The sequence below is a fragment of the Polypterus senegalus genome, chromosome 1, assembly GCF_016835505.1.
Source record: "Polypterus senegalus isolate Bchr_013 chromosome 1, ASM1683550v1, whole genome shotgun sequence".
NCBI lineage: Eukaryota > Metazoa > Chordata > Cladistia > Polypteriformes > Polypteridae > Polypterus > Polypterus senegalus.
The window spans coordinates 85,114,441-85,131,674 of record NC_053154.1 but is presented as its reverse complement, the minus strand read 5'-3'; the positions used below and the strand labels follow the sequence as shown (position 1 = coordinate 85,131,674).

General features: G+C 41.2%; 1 protein-coding gene across 1 annotated transcript in view; it reads left to right on the top strand.

Annotated features, from left to right (window-relative positions):
- The first annotated feature begins 2,493 nt into the window (after positions 1 to 2,493).
- Positions 2,494 to 17,234, top strand: part of LOC120525192 (DENN domain-containing protein 4B-like) — a 115,287-nt gene continuing 100,546 nt past the window's right edge. The window contains exon 1 of the mRNA XM_039747336.1: positions 2,494 to 2,680. The gene's annotated coding sequence lies outside the window, so the exon portion shown is untranslated. The remainder of the gene's footprint in view (positions 2,681 to 17,234) is intronic.

The window sequence follows — 17,234 nt, the reverse complement described above, 5'->3', positions numbered from 1 at the left end:
ACGGCAGACATGTTTCGCTACGTTCTGAATCGTCTGCAATGCCTTGGTGAAACGTGCAAGTACTCGTGCCAGCGGAGAGTGGAAGTATTCCAGACGTGGACAAAGACAGAGCACTTTCTACTGTTCTATCTTCATCTAGTCCACACATGACAAGACCAATGCCTGGACCAAGGGCTGTGCCATGCAGAGACAATTTGGTGCCACAAGTTAAATTGAAATTACAAATTCTGCACCAGTCTCTTTGAGTTGTGACCAAGGCCTGAATTGGGCCAATCAACACTGGTACTTATCAATTTTTTTGCAAGCTACATTCCAGCAGCAGTGTTTCATAGCAAGCCAGCACACTTGAAACTCCAAGGGCAAGCCCTACACACAGTCCCCCACCTCTGATTGACCTGCAGTACATATCAGCGCACCAAACTCCCCAAAACTAAAAGGAGCTACCCCCATTCCCAGCTTAAACAGAAAGTAGTGGCACTTACGCCAATCTGCCTCAACATTAACACCACCTGTGTTATATTGTGTAGGCCTCCCTTGTGCTGCCAAAAGAGCTCTGACCAGTTGAGGCATAGACCTCTGAAAATGTCTTTGGTATCTGGATGTCAGCACCAAGAAGTTAACAGAAGATTCTTTATTGTAAGTCCTGTAAGCAGTGAGGAGACGGCTACATGGATCAGGCTTGTTTTTCTAGTACATCTCACAGACGCTCGATCAAACTGAGATCTGGGGAATTTGGAAGCCAAATCAACACCTTGAACTCTTTGTCGTGTTCCACAAACCATTCCTAAACAATATGTATAGTGTGGCAGGATGCCTTATCCTGTTGTAGGAGGCCGGCGCCATTACTGTGAAAAGGGTGGATGTTGCATGTGGTCTGCAACAATGTTTAGGTAGGTGGTACAAGTCAAAGTGATGTCCACATGAATTCCAAGACCCAAGGTTTCCCAGTAAAACAACTGCCTCCCAGAGCATCACAGTGCTTCTACCGGCTTGTCTGCTTCCCATTGTGCATCCTCCTGCCATCTCTTCCCCTTGTAAATGATGCACAAACCTGGCTGTCCATGTGATCTAAAGATTAAAAAAAAAAAAAACATTCATCAGACCAGGTCACCTTCTCCCTTTGCTCCATGGCCCAGTTCTGATGCTCATGTGCCCATTATAGGCACTTTTAGCAGTCAATGGGGGTCAGCATGGGCACTCTGGCTGGTCTTCAGATGCACAGCTGGCTACAATGCCTAGTGTGTTCTGACACTTTTTTACTCATGGGCAACATTAAGTTTTTCAGCAATTTATACTACAGTAGCTCTTCTTTGGGATTGGACCAGACTAGCTAGCCTTCATTTCCCATGCACATAAATGAGGACCTAGGTGCCCATGACTCTGTCACCAGTTCATCCGTTGACCTTCCTTGGAGCCCTTTTGGTGGGTACTACCCATAAGGCCTTCTGTTTTGGAGATGTTTTGATCCAGTCATCACAATTTGACCCTTGTCAAAGTCACACAGGTCCTTATGCATGCCTTTTTATCCTGCTACACATCACCTTCAAGAACTTACAATGTATTTGCTGCCCATTTCTTTGGGAGCATGCGTGTTGCTGCACCCACCATACGATAAACCACCTTAGCATCCTAAATGAGGACCCAAGCAGAGCCATGCAACAGGTGACACCTCAGCACCACACTTGTTTAAATGGAGTTTTTTTTTTTTACGGTGGCTGAAATGCCAATCCTGCCACCAACCTAGGAGTCTTCCCTGCAAGTTGGAGGACCGGCTTGCAGGGCTGGATGTAGGTTTAACATCATACCCAGGATGGAGCAACTGCAGGTTCAGGACCTTGCGCAAGGGCTTAACGGAGTGGAATCATTTCTGCCATTTACGGGATTCGACCAGCAACCTTCCCATTGCCGGCACAAATCCCTAGCTTCAGTGCCACTATAACAAGATAATTATTACTACACTATAATGTTATTCCCGTCACTTAGTGGTTTTAATGTTGTGTCTAATCGGCGTGTGTTTCTCCACTTTATGCACTAGTTGTGAGGCAGAAGCACCCTAACCACTGCGCTACCATACCATCCTGAGACGTAATAACGCGGAATGAACCAAAAGAGTCCACAAACCATGCGCATCTTTATCAAATGCTGAAAATCTTGAAAGTACTTTTGAAAAGGCCAGAAACAAAACGCTGCATTGACATTGAGTATTCGGTAGGATTAAAGAACTAACCGGAACGAAATCTGACAACAAACTACGAACACCAGCTCGTGTTTGACCGTCGGTACTTTTTTTTTTTTTTGTAATAATGTAGCATTACACGAGAATCGATGGCTTTCTCCAACGTAACAATTTTCCCACATTGCTATTCTTTGAAATCACTGGTCTGTCAGTTTCTTTTTATAGCCCTTGGTTACAACCGCTAACCAGCCAGTCGCAGCGCCACTGAGTGGAGGCGGCGCCAGCCCGGGCTCTGACAGCACACGTCGAGCGCGTGCCGTCTCCTCCTCTCCTCCGCGCCGACAGTCGTCAGTGTCGCAACGCATCACAACGCAGCGCCTCTTGGAGCGAAACCTCCCCTCCCTTCGGTCTCCGCTAGAGAGTAGCCGGCGCGAGAGGGGTTCACGACGCAGACGAGGATGTCCAATGCACAGACTGACAGTCTCTGCCGACATGTAATGAGGGGTAAGTAAGGACGGCCCCTTCGAAGTATCGCGTTCTACGTTGATGAGAAGGCGAAGGTTGTGCTCAGTGACAGGAGCGGTTTCGTTATCAGCTAGCTGTGTGACGGCGATACCGTTAAACTGCTACACTGGCTTCGGACAAGATAGGCAGGCCGAGTGGCCGGCCGACCGACCTACCTCGTTCTGCAGCTTCTATTTATAAGGAGGTAACGGCGTGCGCTGCGCGCTCCCTCCAGCGAAGAGATTGGGTTTATACGGGCGCGGGCACGATTCACTAGGCGGCGCGCAGCAACACGATTCAGAAAAAGCGCCCATTTGATTGTGGCGCCGTCAAAAGAAGCCAGCTTGGGGTGGCGAGGTTGGTTTATTTAGTAAAATGGCTGCAGATTCTCGCGTGTCGAGATTGTGTGTTTCCATTAAATCGTCTGTAGCTCAGGCGCGGAGGTGACTGTTATGGTCTGTTCGTAGCTCTGCCGCCATGGACCCGGGAGACACCTGTTTGTGGATCCTTATTTCTTAAGCGCATGTTGAAAGTGTTGAGTGGAATTTCATGAAAAGACGTAGCCAGAAATGGAGTCTGCCACTGTGGTCTTTTAGTTCATCCCGAGGACACTTGTCTTGCCCAACAGCTGTAGACTTTCTCTTTTTACTCTTTGGACGCCTGCTGCTGAACATTTACAAGGCTGAATTACCTAATGCGGAAGTGAGAGGGCTTGCAAAGGAAATGGTTAAGAAGTTAAGAGAAAAATGGCAAATTGCCTGCTTTCACTCTGTATGTACACATCAAAAGAGAATTGATTTCATGGGAATGAGTGTTCCAGTGACCAGGGCCAGATTGTAAAGGCTGGGCAAGAGGCATTTTTGAGGCCGAAGCTACACAAAACCTCACGAGTGCCATTCTTGTAGTACACATAGATGCACATCAACTTTAAGGTCTTAGAGACACACATAGTGAAGCAAATAACTAGTACAGAATCTTAGCGTTTAAAATGAATGGGAAGAAAATCTGCAGAGAAAAGAAAATAATAAGAGTGGTAAAGTATGTTGTATTAAAGTTTTTATCTTTAACTAGCCATTGCTGCACAGGTGACAAGTAAACATGACACATCAAAATTTGCAAAGTCAACTGTAGAATCCTGCTGCAAATGTCTACAAAAGCAGTTATACAGTATCAAAATTGCTTCGGCCATTCTGTATCATAGACAAATAAATGCTTCCTTTTACAAATTGTCTTTTTCTGAATTTCTTTGCAGCAAAGTTCTTTCACGTCCCCAAAGTTCAGTTTCCAAAATTAGATCACATGTCATTAATATCAGAGTCAAATGATTCATCCTTTCTTGTCCAGTTTTGAATCTGAGCCTATTCTTCACAAGTCTGAGCTTGGAGAAAGTTCAGTTACCACATGCAGTTGTGACAGGCAGTGTTGGGTAAAGTCTGATGACAACATCCCTCTATGTTTCTGTCATTTTAGTATCTGTCCTGCAAGTTTGTTTTTATTTTATTTTCTCTATACAAGAAAAGCTCTTGTGTGGCTGAAATTGCTTTAAATGCTTATGACTGATCTGGACGATCTGCTAGTAACTGTGCTCCAAACATCAAAAGAGAAAGATGGAGCAAACAAAATACAACAAATGTCCACAAACTAGAAATAACTGAAAAATATTACACTATCAATATAATCTCTCTCTCTGTGTGTGTGTGTGTGTGTGTGTGTATATATATATATATATATATATATATATATATACACACACTAGCAAAATACCTGCGCTTCGCAGCAGAGTAGTGTGTTAAAGAAGTTATGAAAAAAAAAGGAAACATTTAAAAAAAAACATAACATGATTGTCAATGTAAGTGTTTTGTCACTGTTATGAGTGTTGCTGTCATATATATATATATATATATAAATATTTATAGCAAAATACCCGCGCTTCGCTGCGATATCGTGTGTTAGAAGTTATGAAAAAGAAAAGGGAACATTTTAAAGATAACTTAACACGATTGTCAAAGTAATTGTTTTGTGTATTTGGCGGCAGGGTCACGAAGTTGTTTTCGTCTAGCTGCATCAGAAAATATACCACGACGTCTGACACGCCTCGTTTTTACTGTTTTCTCACAGCTTGGATTGCTGCTGTCATAATCGCTTTGAGTCTACATATATATACACATACACATACATATCTTCATATCTATATACACACACACACACCTATCTACATCATATATACACACACATACATACACACACACACAAATTATATATATGTGTGTGTGTATATATGTATGCATGTATGTGTGTATATATATATATATATATGTATATATATTGTATATATATATATATATATATATATATATATACACACAGGTATATATATGTGTGTGTATAGCTTTGGTCACTGAGTGCAAAGGAAAAATAATAAAATATAGTCTATAATTTATTAAACAGTAAAACATTAACGTTTTAAGAAGTAAAGCTACATTGAGCACTACTGGAGTGGTTGCGGGTAAACTACATTTTAAAGACGGTGTAACAGAACAGGTAAGTAGTACTAACAGCAACTAAAATGTATATGGATCATCTCTTAGTAGTTGATCCCTTTTGAAAGGCGCCACACTATGGCTGTGATATAGAAATTACATTTTCTATGTGAACGTTCAAATTTCTGCCTCTGGTAATGTGCCCAGCAATTAAAGAAAATTAGTTTTGTGTCCTCTGCAGTGTTAAGAGAGAAAGGCTTTGGTTTGGGATAAAAGGAAAAAAGGTGTAAAGAAAGGAAAGTTGCCTTTTCTTTTATATAGTATAGAGAGATGTGTTCGCTGGCGTTATGATTGCCTTTTGGGGGCAGTCGCGGTGGGTCTTGTGTAGACTGGTGAGACGTCCCTGCCATTAATCGGCTGTGATGGCACTGTCAGTCCTCCACTCCTGTGCGTGTCTTCATAATCCGAGCTGGCGACCTCATAATCGTATACGTGCAAAGAAAGTGCGAATCGCCTTAATATTAGCTTGCCGCAGTGTAGAAAAGGGGTCCCGTGTTTGCACTTGTCTGGGCTATAGCGCAGGGGGAGGATGAAAAAAATTAAAAGTGCTCACTTTGACTTAAGGCAGAAGCGCAGTCAGCGTCTTCAAAGGCCGCTGCTCGACTTTCGCTATATATATATATATATATATATATATATATATATATATATATATATATATAAATAATAGCAAAATACCGAAGTAGTGTGTTAAAGAAGTAATGAAAAAGAAAAGGAAACATTGTAATAATAACGTAACATGATTGACATTGTCATGAGTGTTGCTGTCATATATATGCCTGCCTGAATAAGTCACCCTCGCTTCGCTCTTACTTTTTTACCGTTCATTTAATCATGGCTAGTGGCGGAAAAATTATAAAATGGAAGGAGGATTACACTGAGTATGTATGGCTTTACCAAAACAATTATTGATGGCGAATCGATTATTCATAAAGCTTGAATTGGTGATCTGTGTTAACCTCATATTTTTTCATACTTCTTCTCAAACCAAGGGGGTGCGAGGGTAAAATGAATCGAGAAGAATAGGAAACATTTTAAAAATAACGTAACACGATTGTCAATGTAACCTTTTGTAAGTAGTGCCTGGAGGATTCAGTGTGGAGAAAGTCTAGAGACAGCGTGTGTATTAACTTGTGGATTTTTCTGTGAGTATTTGGTGGCAGTGTGACGAAGTTGCTTCGGAAGACGGCGTTAGCCGCAGAGCTCAGCTCAGAGCGAAATGAGATGAATGGGAGGGGAGATGATGACGTGACTCCCCCACCCGCCTTAACTGTCAATCCCCCCACAAACACAGTCTCTCGGAATTTGCATAAGCACAGCATTTGACCAGCAATTTGAACTTAGTTAGAAAGTGATCAAAACTGTTGTTTATATCCTGCGTCCTCTCAATAAACTTGTATCCCGCATTACCGTGGGCATGACAAACGCCAGCGGCAGCCTGTCTATGAACTTAATTTAAACTTTAGGTTTACACTGTGCTTTGTTTCTGAAGTAGCAGCAGTCATGAATATGGTTGTAAATGTCAGTCGCTCACTTCTTATTGTTTCGCTGCCTTCTAAATTGTATAATGCATGTTTTCTTCAGCGCTTTTTGGAGGTCTTCCTGGTTTTCTACGCACTGCGTTGACAGTCAGTTCACATGATTACGTGGGAGGCGTGATGATGTCACACGAAACTCCGCCCCCATGGCCATCCAGCTCAACTCCATTACAGTAAATGGAGAAAAATAGCTTCCAGTTATGACCGTTACGCGTAGAATTTCGAAATGAAACCTGCCCAACTTTTGTAAGTAAGATGTAAGGAATGAGCCTGCCAAATTTCAGCCTTCTACCTACACGGGAAGTTGGAGAATTAGTGATGAGTCAGTCAGTCAGTGAGAGCTTTGCCTTTTATTAGTGTATATATATATATATATATATATATATATATATATATATATAAGCTTTTCCTGGATTGATTTTTCAGTGAGTATGCATCAAAATAGGGGTTTTACACTTTCTGGTATCTTAAAAAAAAAAATTACTTTTTTTTTTTTTTCATTTTATGGTGAAATGAAAAAATTGAAAATATATACCATCCTGCCACAGTATCAAATTTGTTTGTTGTTTTGGACTTATTGCATCAACCTTTACCATGATGATCTATCCCAGAACCAACCAGGAATGTACAACTTGTGTCACATTAGCCTCGCAAAGCATCATGGGGCACCAGGGGAAAAATGTTTGCCTATGCCAGCAGCATGGTGAATTTTCATGAAATCATTCAAGAAAGTAAATGCAGCAAATTTGCTAATTGTTATTTTTTTGGCTGTGAGTACTGCTCTGGCAAGCCTTTACTAAAATCTGGACATGATAGTGGCAAAGCAGCTGGTGTTTAAGCCATAAAAGATGCTAGTTCAGGCTCCAGTGCCGACTGGTTACCTGACTTTGAGCTGCTCACTTCACTTGGTAGTGCCCACATTGTGCAAGAGTATAAAAATGGTACAGTGTACTTGTTATTCGCAAAACAATATGAAATCTGCAATTGACTTGTTAATGAATAGGTTTACCTCAAGAGTTAAACATACACAATGGAAAAAGTAGTACCCAGTGGCATTTATGTTGAGGTTTAGCAAGAAAAAAAAATGGGATTCTCAGAAATAACAATTGAACAATAAAGGTGGTGAATAGGTGAAATAAGTACAATGGATAATTCAGTTTGTTTGCTTTATCTCCCACACCTGGTTTCTGTTCTTCTTATCCTCTTCCTCTTTTTCACCACACCACCAAGCTTATGACACCTTCTACCTTCTTACACCACAAAAGCCCAAACTGTCAGTAAGATAAAAGTAAAGAAACCATGGAAACGAGAGCAGGAACCATACATTCGTGTGACAGCCCTGAACAGATAACCAGAGCCAGACGCCAAGGAGAGGAACACACCCCAGCCAGAAAATTAATAGAAGATTGGTGACAAGGGTCACCCATCTGTGTGCCGTGATTTGCCATATAGCCATATCTGGGGTGGATAATCCATAATTCTTTGCCACTGAATGTTCAAGAAGATTGAAAATGCAAAGAAGAGCTTTAGAGATGAGAAAGGAAGGGGGATCAAGTATTACTTTGCAGCAGTTGTATCCAGAGAGTATGGCCTCTGCTGGGGTGGAGAGAGGGGTATTGGTTGAGAGATAGAAGCTAGAGTCGAGGGTCAAAAGGTATGTCAATGGAGGATAGATTTTGAAATGAAGAACAAAAAAGCAGAAACAGGTAGACATGACCCAAATGTGCATAAAAACGGGCAAGGGACATTGTGAGACAGAAATAGCGATTGGGATCTAAAGCCAGACCCATGAGAACGTGCTTGTGTATTTGGGGTATACGAGTATTTTACCTTCTGGCGTTAAGGGTCTCTTACCATTTCCAAGTTTTAAAGTATCAAAGCTTTAAAGCCCTCATGCCCTGCGGTCTGTTACATATAATATGCTTTAATAGATAAAAAAAAAAAAAAACAACTTTAATTCTGCTATTGTTTGTAATAATCTACCAGGGTTAAAGATACTGCGTCACAGTTCCAGGGACCCCCTCTGGCTGGAGTCTGCGTTTATTTGTGTTATTCCCTACACCACATCCTGAATACTCACATATTGGTTTTGCTGAATTGTGTGCCGGTATGCCCTGTGATTGACTGGCACCTTGTTCAGATTTGTTCCCGCCGCGCAATTAATGCTGACAGGACCCTTCTGCAATTTAAGGTTTTGTTTTTTTTCACCTATTCTGCATTTAGAAAAAAGGAATGCAAGATTTACATTCATAAGAAAAGTAGAAAAATTGTATTTTGCCATAGCTTTAAGTTCTTCACTCTCTTGCCATTTTCCTGTTTATCTCCCTTTTTTGATAATGAATGAGGCAGACATTGGGGTAGATTACACAGAACAGCAACTGGGTTTGCTTAATTTTATTGTAATTTAGCAGACATTTGTGCATGTTTCTTACAGGTAATGTACTGTCTTTATGCCTTCATTTTATGATTTTTGTCATCCTCATTGTAATTTTCATCCCACTTTTGCAGGAGATCTGGTTGTGTAAGCCTCCATTTTTATTAACAGTTTAGCTAGAGGGTGTAACACTGAAGTGGTTACAGCTTGCCGTTTTGTGTAATTTGCCCTGGCGTCTGCTCCACTGGACAGGGGGCTTACAAAAAACACCACATACGGATCCACTTAAACTACATGAAGATGTAGGAGGGAAACCAAAATACTTCAAGAAAAACGCTATGAAACCATGCAGACTTCGTACAGATGGGCAGGCAGCAATTCAAATCCAGTCTTCTGAAGCTGGGGGGCCGCAGGGCTAACCTCTGTGCCACTGTATTGCTCAAGAGTGTTAAGTATTTATAGTATTTTTTAGAGGCCTTTCCTAGCAGGGACCTGCTTATCTTACATATACATGCATGTGGCTGACTTAATAAAACTGAGTTGTCAGTTCATACGTGTTCTGGTGAGACAAGTACAAGTTGAAAAATGTGTGCTAATCAGTCCATTAGCATCTGGAATTGCATGATTTTCATTGTCATTGTGATTGACAAGTTGGTTTGTAACGTGCACATTTCCTGTTAAAGTGTGATTCAACGTGAAGTAAAAGCAGAGATGTGTCCTTTAAATTGTTAACCTGCAGTTTCTGGTGCTGCCTGTATGTTTTATGCGTTTCTACAGACAGTCTTTGAATCAAGCAGATTCTGCATTACTAGTGGTTAGTGCTGACATCTGTAAATTGATGAGCAGGATTGGTTTTAAAGGCATGTGGTGGTCAGCTAAAACACCCCGTATCATCATCCGTCACAACGCAAACCCATCGTGAAATATTCTGTACCTGTATATTGACGGCATAATTACAAAGCTGCTGCTTGTTGCCATAGGATGTCTTTGGCCTAAAATGTGTCTGGAAGACTTAAAGGCACCGTGTAAATTGCTGTTAGACACTTTATATACAAGGTGTGTCCCAAAACGGCTTTCTGGATTCTGATTAGCCCATCTGTCAAAGTGGGGGCAAAGAGATAAATGGTGACTGGGATCTTCATTTTCATTTTAATATAAACAACTGTGATGCACTTTGCCTTTTCATTTTTTTTTCTTCCTGCGCCTTTTTCATCGTTCTTTGTGTTGGCTGGAGCGCAGGTGGAAGGGATGTACAGTGGGGCCTCAGTGCAGCTTTAGTTTGCTTTGGCAACGAAAATCTTAAAAGACAGAATCATTAGTTTCGAAACTGGATTGCTCCTCTAATCTGTCTGGCCTGCTACACTGGGACCTCGATCAGAACAAGTTGCTTATAACTGCAAAAGGTGGATGCTCTTCTTCCACCTAACTGCTTTTTGTTATCTTCTTACTGCAATCACTTGGCTCTAAACAGAATTGAATTGAAAATTTCTTTAGTATTTCCAGTTGGTTTCTACAGGAAGAAGGCTTAGTAACTAGTTTCTAGTATATTTAATTTATGTTGTTGTTGAACTCTGATTATTTCATTCTTGTTCTAGCAGCTTCCTTAGTAATGGCTGGTATAATTAAATTCATATTTAACATGAGGCACTAATTGGTCATTCAAAGGCTTTATCAAAGGAGCACACAGCAAAAGAGGAAAAGTGAGGAAAACAAAAGCCCTTGCTTGATGTATTGGTATTTAGTAATGGGTTAGCCCTGTAATGTCCTCAGATCCCTGGTGTTACACCTTCTCTCTGAGAAACGTTTTGTGTGCCTTTTGCTCCTTGTCCATTTATTCTGAGAAAGAGGAAGCAGTTTATACTTGCTGATGACAAGGTTGAAATTTCAGCTGAGATCACAATGTCAGCCCAAGGAAACTGCAGTGTAGTGACAGTGGCGGAGCGCCTGGGGCTTGAAAGTACATAAAGAACAGAGCCCTTTGGTACATACAGACATGCACTTATAAATATTGCCTCCTGAGTTATTGAGGCCAGTGAGATGCATCTCTTAATTTGTGGGCAATAATTCTAATGGTGGTGTACCTGTTACTGTGCGTGCCTGTTCTAACCTTCATTGCCTGTTTTCTTTCACTATATGCCCAAATGTACATGGACTCCCTTCCAAGTCTTTGAGTTCAGGCATTTCAGACGCACCGTTTTTTGTCAGGTTCATAACATCAAGCACTTAGCCACGCAGTGTCCGTTGACACACTTTGGTAGTGGAATGGATCATACTGACTATTACCATGGCACTGTCATAGGGTGCTACCATTGCCACAAGTCTGTACAGTATGTGAAATTTCTCTTCTGCTAGATTGGTCATAGTCAACTGCAAATATTATTACTGTGAAGTGGAAGTGTCTAGGAGGAGCAGCAGAGTAGCCATGAAGTGCTAGACCTTACACAGAGAATGGCTGAAGCGCATAGCGTGTTGGTGTCACTGTCTCTACAGGCAGCATCAGCACAAGAACTGCCCGTCCGGAGCTTCATGAGATGGGTTTCTATTTGCTGAGCAGATACACACAAGTCTGTGATCACTACATGTACTGCTGGGCGGTATGACCAAAATTCTATATCACGGTATTTTTCTAAATTATATCGGTTTCACGGTATTCAACTGTATTTTTTTCCCCATGCATGAGTGGATGTTAACCACATTTTCCACTGCAATTACCGGCTAAGAATAACCTATTCCACTGTCATGAGCATTGTACCAAAAAACATTTTAATGTGCACACAAGTATTAATACAGGTTTGCATGACCCCATAAAGTGATAGTTTTCAAGGGGGTGGCACTAATGAAGTGAAGGAATCACAATGCATGACAGTTGCAGTCAAAATATAGAACCTTTTTATTGAACAAATTTTGCAGATAACTTAAACTATAATTTTGACAACATATTTTCACCCATCCAAAGAGGCATTTAGACTTAGTAAAATATCCAGAGGTGTTTGTCAAAGTTGTATTGCACCGAATATGTCTTAGAAAAGGAATGAATAGTAAATATTTTTTGTAAACCAACTACACTTTCTGTTAATGTTAACAATCTGTCCACTGAAACGTTAAAGTGACTTTTTAAACAACTTTACCATCATTAAACTGATATTTAAAATATTTAAACTAATAAATAATAACAGTAAAATAAATAATAGTGCAATAATGCTATTACTTGAAGGCTTTAAGCCCAGGTACATTACACCGTATTCACCAAATAAAACAAGTGCTACTTGGTGATGACATCTTTACCAACTGAACTGTCATTAAGGCAAATTACATTAATAAGGACCTTGCTTCAAGCTAAGCTATACAGTATATATATATAAATAATAAAACTGCAACTTGGATTTATAATGCTATTTGTGGTATAGCAGGTCCACGGCTTCAAATATAAAATATGGGCAGTTTTTAAATCCAGTTAGCCGTGTCCGTCTCCGTGGGTGTGATTGCATGACCGCGGGGTGTTGATTAGGTAATTGGGGCGAGTTACACCTGCATGTGCGGGTGCGATTGTTCTCAGTTGCTTCATCGGCTTCCTGTGGCATGTAAATAAGGTGCTGCGTCCATGGAGATGTATATTTATGGGCCGGCAGGATAGGGGGAAGGGAAAAGAAAAGTTAGAACAGAAGGAGGTTAAAGAAGGGAAAAGGCAGTCATAGGAGACGATCCAGACACCAGGAAGGAGAAGGCAGCATGAGCTGGGGCTCCGTGAGGGAGCGCAGGCTGAGGCGCTCTAGGAGCTGGTCTTCCCCACTGACTAAGCGTGTAGAGTGGGGCGAGTGTGATGTAAGACCTCCCAATGGATCGACTGAGTGAGCGTGAAGGAAGATGGGAGGTGTTCCGACCTCGGACAGTCTAGCTGCGCAGTGTGGCGGCAGCCAAGACGGGGGTCAGCAGAAAGGAATTTGTGCTGCAGAGGCAACACCAGTGATGGGTGAGCCGGTGAGACAGAAGGTGGTGTGCTGCGATCGGGTGAGGAGAGAGACTGCAATTTTAACCTCTATTTTAACGGATTGATTTATTATGGATTTTATCCCCACATTTCAATGGTTTTATGCACTTGCTATTTGGGTACTGTTTTTTTTGAACACTGCACAATGGACAGTTTTGGTTTTACTTTTGACTGTTTTTAATAAAAGCACTTGAGCACTTTCCAGCATCCTCTGGCTTCAATGAGATTTGTCAGCTCATCTCAGTCATAGCTATCGATGGTGTTGGTTCAACAGATTCCCATGTCGGAAGAGGGAGTCTGTAGGGGACCGGCATTGTCACACTATTGCACAGTACCCAGGTACATTACACAGTATTGAAAAAAAAAAATTAAAACAAGTGCTACTTGGCTTGCAGTATTATCCAGTAGTATAGAAACAGCATTCAAACAGACAGGACTCCTTTTTCCGGCAAAAGTTCTTCTGTGTCATCATGTTCAACTTTATCGTCTGTTACAGCTTCAATTTCGGAATGTTCTCTGTCCATTTTCACAGCGCAATATCTCCACTAACGCATGTACTCCGTTGCATGCGTGTTTAGCGGTGTAGCAGTGAGAAAGGTCCCCCCTTAAACAGTTTCCCTCTGCGCCACATTCTGAACGTTGTTTAGGCTATTTAAACCGGTATTTCAGTATAAGAAAAATCCATATCATAACAAAAATAAAAAACAGTTTTCGGTATGAACCGGTATACCTCCCAGCACTAACTACATGCAATGCAAAGCATTGGCTGAAGTGGTGTAAAGTGCACAGACATTGGACTGTGGAGCAGTGGAATCATATCCTCTAGAGCAGGGGTGGGCAAAGTCACCTGCTTCATTTTAGTTCTCTTGCTCGTTAAGATATTGAACCCTTATTGCTTATTTTAGTCTTAAACAGCTGTAGTCTTGGTTTTTAATTGCTCCTTATTAGCATTAAGATGCAAATGACAAGAGTAACCAGCTTAGCTGGTTTCCATTTACACCTGTGTGTATTTATCATGCACTATTTGGTTTAATTAAATATTTGGAAAAAAGTGAAAGATTGAGTTATTTTAGACTTCAAATCATTTGGATGGTATCTTTAGAAAGGAAAGGAAAAAAAATCTAGGATATGAGAATGGCCTGAAATGGCAGAGTTAAAGCCTAACAAACCATGCAATTTAGTTATTTGCAAGGATTGTTTTCTTAATTAAGCAACTGGGTTGGAACAAAAACCTGCAGCCACTGTGGCCCTCCAGGCCTGACTTTGCCCACCCCTGCTCTAGAGTGATAAATCATGCTTCACTATCTGCCAGTCTGATGGATGAATCTGGGTTTGGCTGTTGCCAGGAGAACACCACCTTCCATACTACAAGTATGGTGGAGGAGTGATAATGGTCAGTGAAGGGTACTTGCTACAGCATACAAAGACATTTTAGGCCGTTGTGCACTTTCAACCTTGTTACAACAGTTTGGGCTGAGCCCTTTTCTGTTGCAGCATGACTATGGACCTGGCTTTGTGCATGGTGGTACAAAGACATGGTTTGATGAATTTGGTGTTGAGGAACTTGAATGGCCTGCATCGAGCCCTAACCTCTACCCTATTGAACACCTTTGGGATAAATTAGAATGGCAATTGTGAGCCACTTGTTCTCATCCATCATTAGTACCTGACATCACAAATGTTCTTTTTGCAGAATGGGTACAATTCTCACAGATGCACTCCAAAATCTTGTGGAAAGACTACCCAAAAGAGTGGAGGCTGTTTTAGTTGCAAGGGTGTGGAGCAACTCCATATTCATGCCCATGGTTTTGGACTTTGATGTCCATCAAGCTCATATCGGTGTGATGGTCAGATGTCCACAAACATTTGGCCATAGAGTGTATTTTGGTCACCAGGTCCAAGTGCCTTATATACTGACCAGAAAAACCTGGAAAGTCAGATCCATGGTGAACAATGTGGTCTAGTAGCTAAAGTGGATCTTTAAAGCAAAATCTTCACCAATCACTCCTTTTTTTACCCAGCCAAGTCACTTACAGTAACTTGCGGGTTCTTCATTTGAAAAAGTATTTGTAAATAGTTGCAACATGCAGGTATACTTTTAAGCTGTTGTAAGGTTTGGTCATTTGACACTGTCACAAATGCTTCTGATGTGTATTTTTTGTATTTCTCTTAAGTATCTCATTGTCCACTGTACACATGACAAGAAACTTGAAGTTGCCGGGGTTTGCTATATAATAAAGATTGTTGGGAATTTGACGATACACTTGGTCCTTGGTTATTACACTCCCAACAAAGTAAAACATACACAATCGAGTTGGTTGTATTTTGTGGCTCCTGCCTTTTGTATACTGTACTGTGCTTGCTTCAGCTAGGTTCAGCATATCATTTCTTGCCTCAAGTGAAGAAAGTCAGTTACAGGATAATTTCTAGTCCTATGCTGTTGCTGTTTTTTATTTAATATAAATTTTGTTTCCATGACATTAAAATGTGTTGCCTTCTCTGTTTGCTGTTTTTGGTCAAAAAAAAAATAATTTTTTTTTTTCTAAAAATGTTTCAATGGCTCCTTTAGTTTATCTTATAATATCTTGTAGTATGAAACCTGTGATGTTTACTTTCTTCTGACCTTAAATTGGATTAATGTGTTTTGAAAATGCAATGTGTGTGTGTGTGTGTGTGTGTGTGTGTGAGAAACAAATTTTCCTTAGGTTTATTGCAGATATGTTATCCGTCAGTTAGCCAGTGAGTCAATCAGGGATACAGTATATAAAAATGACTTCTCAAGGAGGTGTGTATGTGTAATGTATATGTATTACACACACAGTATATGTAGTTGTAAGCCTTGCATTTATAATTGATGTCTGTACAAGGGTTAAAGAAAATCAAATATGTACTAAATACATTTCCTTTTTATTTGCCAACACATGCAAAGACCCCTAAGAGTTCCTGTGCATTACTTTTTGAATTTACCACTCTCAGTGGGATGGCTTCTGGATAGCGTGTGGCGTAATCCACCAGTCCTAAAATGTATTTTTGTCCTCTGACAGAAGTTTCAAGGGGTCCAACAATATTGACCCCCATTCTCTCAAAAGCAATGTCAATGTGTGGGACAGGAATGAGAGGAGCAAGGTCCTTCTTAAGAATCTGTCTCAAATGAAACTCCAGGCAAGAAGCGCAAATGCAATTGAACTTCTTTTTAATTCTTGGCCAATAAAATCAGAGCTTATTCCTTTCTAAAGCTTTTTCAGTTCCCAACGGAGCACCTAGGAAATGGGTGTGTGTTGGTTCGCAAACCTGCCGCTGGTATGTTTGTGGGACTAATGACAACAAGCTCATTTCACCCTCACACTCAGCCACACAGTACAGCAAATCATTGTTAAGCACAAAGTGTGGACCCGGCTGCATTGGAAGCAACATACACTGCCCATCAACCAGAACAAACGCATTTTGGGCAAACTTGAGGAAATCATCGTTATATTTTAATCTTTTGAATGAAGATGGAGTTTGCCTAAACTGGAAATGTAACTCTGAGATTGTGTCTGGAGTGACCTCAAAGGGCGGGGCTACATTTCATGACGTCTCACCTTTCCTCCCTGTGGAGATGTCAGTGCGGGCGGCGTTACATCACTCATGTCATACTGGGTGGCTATGTGGTTCTGCTGTGCAGCTGGCTGACAGTGGGGCAAGGAGACAGCTTGAGATGGGCTATCACCGTCCACTGCGAGGCCTAGTGTTTTACCTAGGTGGTCTGTGCTTCGTTACTTTTGATTTGTTACCAGTCCCGCCCCAGTATCACTGGATAAGGTACTGTGCATTACAGCTACCTGGATCTTATTGGTTACCCCATGATAAATGATTATACAAGAATTGGACCTGTACCATTGAGTTTCCTTGTGGATATGGGTTAGACTGTTGTAATCAGTTTTTCCTTGTCACAGAAGCACGTAAAAGCTTGCAACAGTGGAGATGTTGCTGCCAGAATCTATAAGTGTGGTTGTTTAATGTCCATTGAGGGAGGGATACGGGATTGGTGGCAAAAGAATACCTTTCCCCTTGTGCCCAGCTGTAATTGGTTGGCTCACTGAAGCTGGAACATTCTGTGCTGGTATTGCCCACC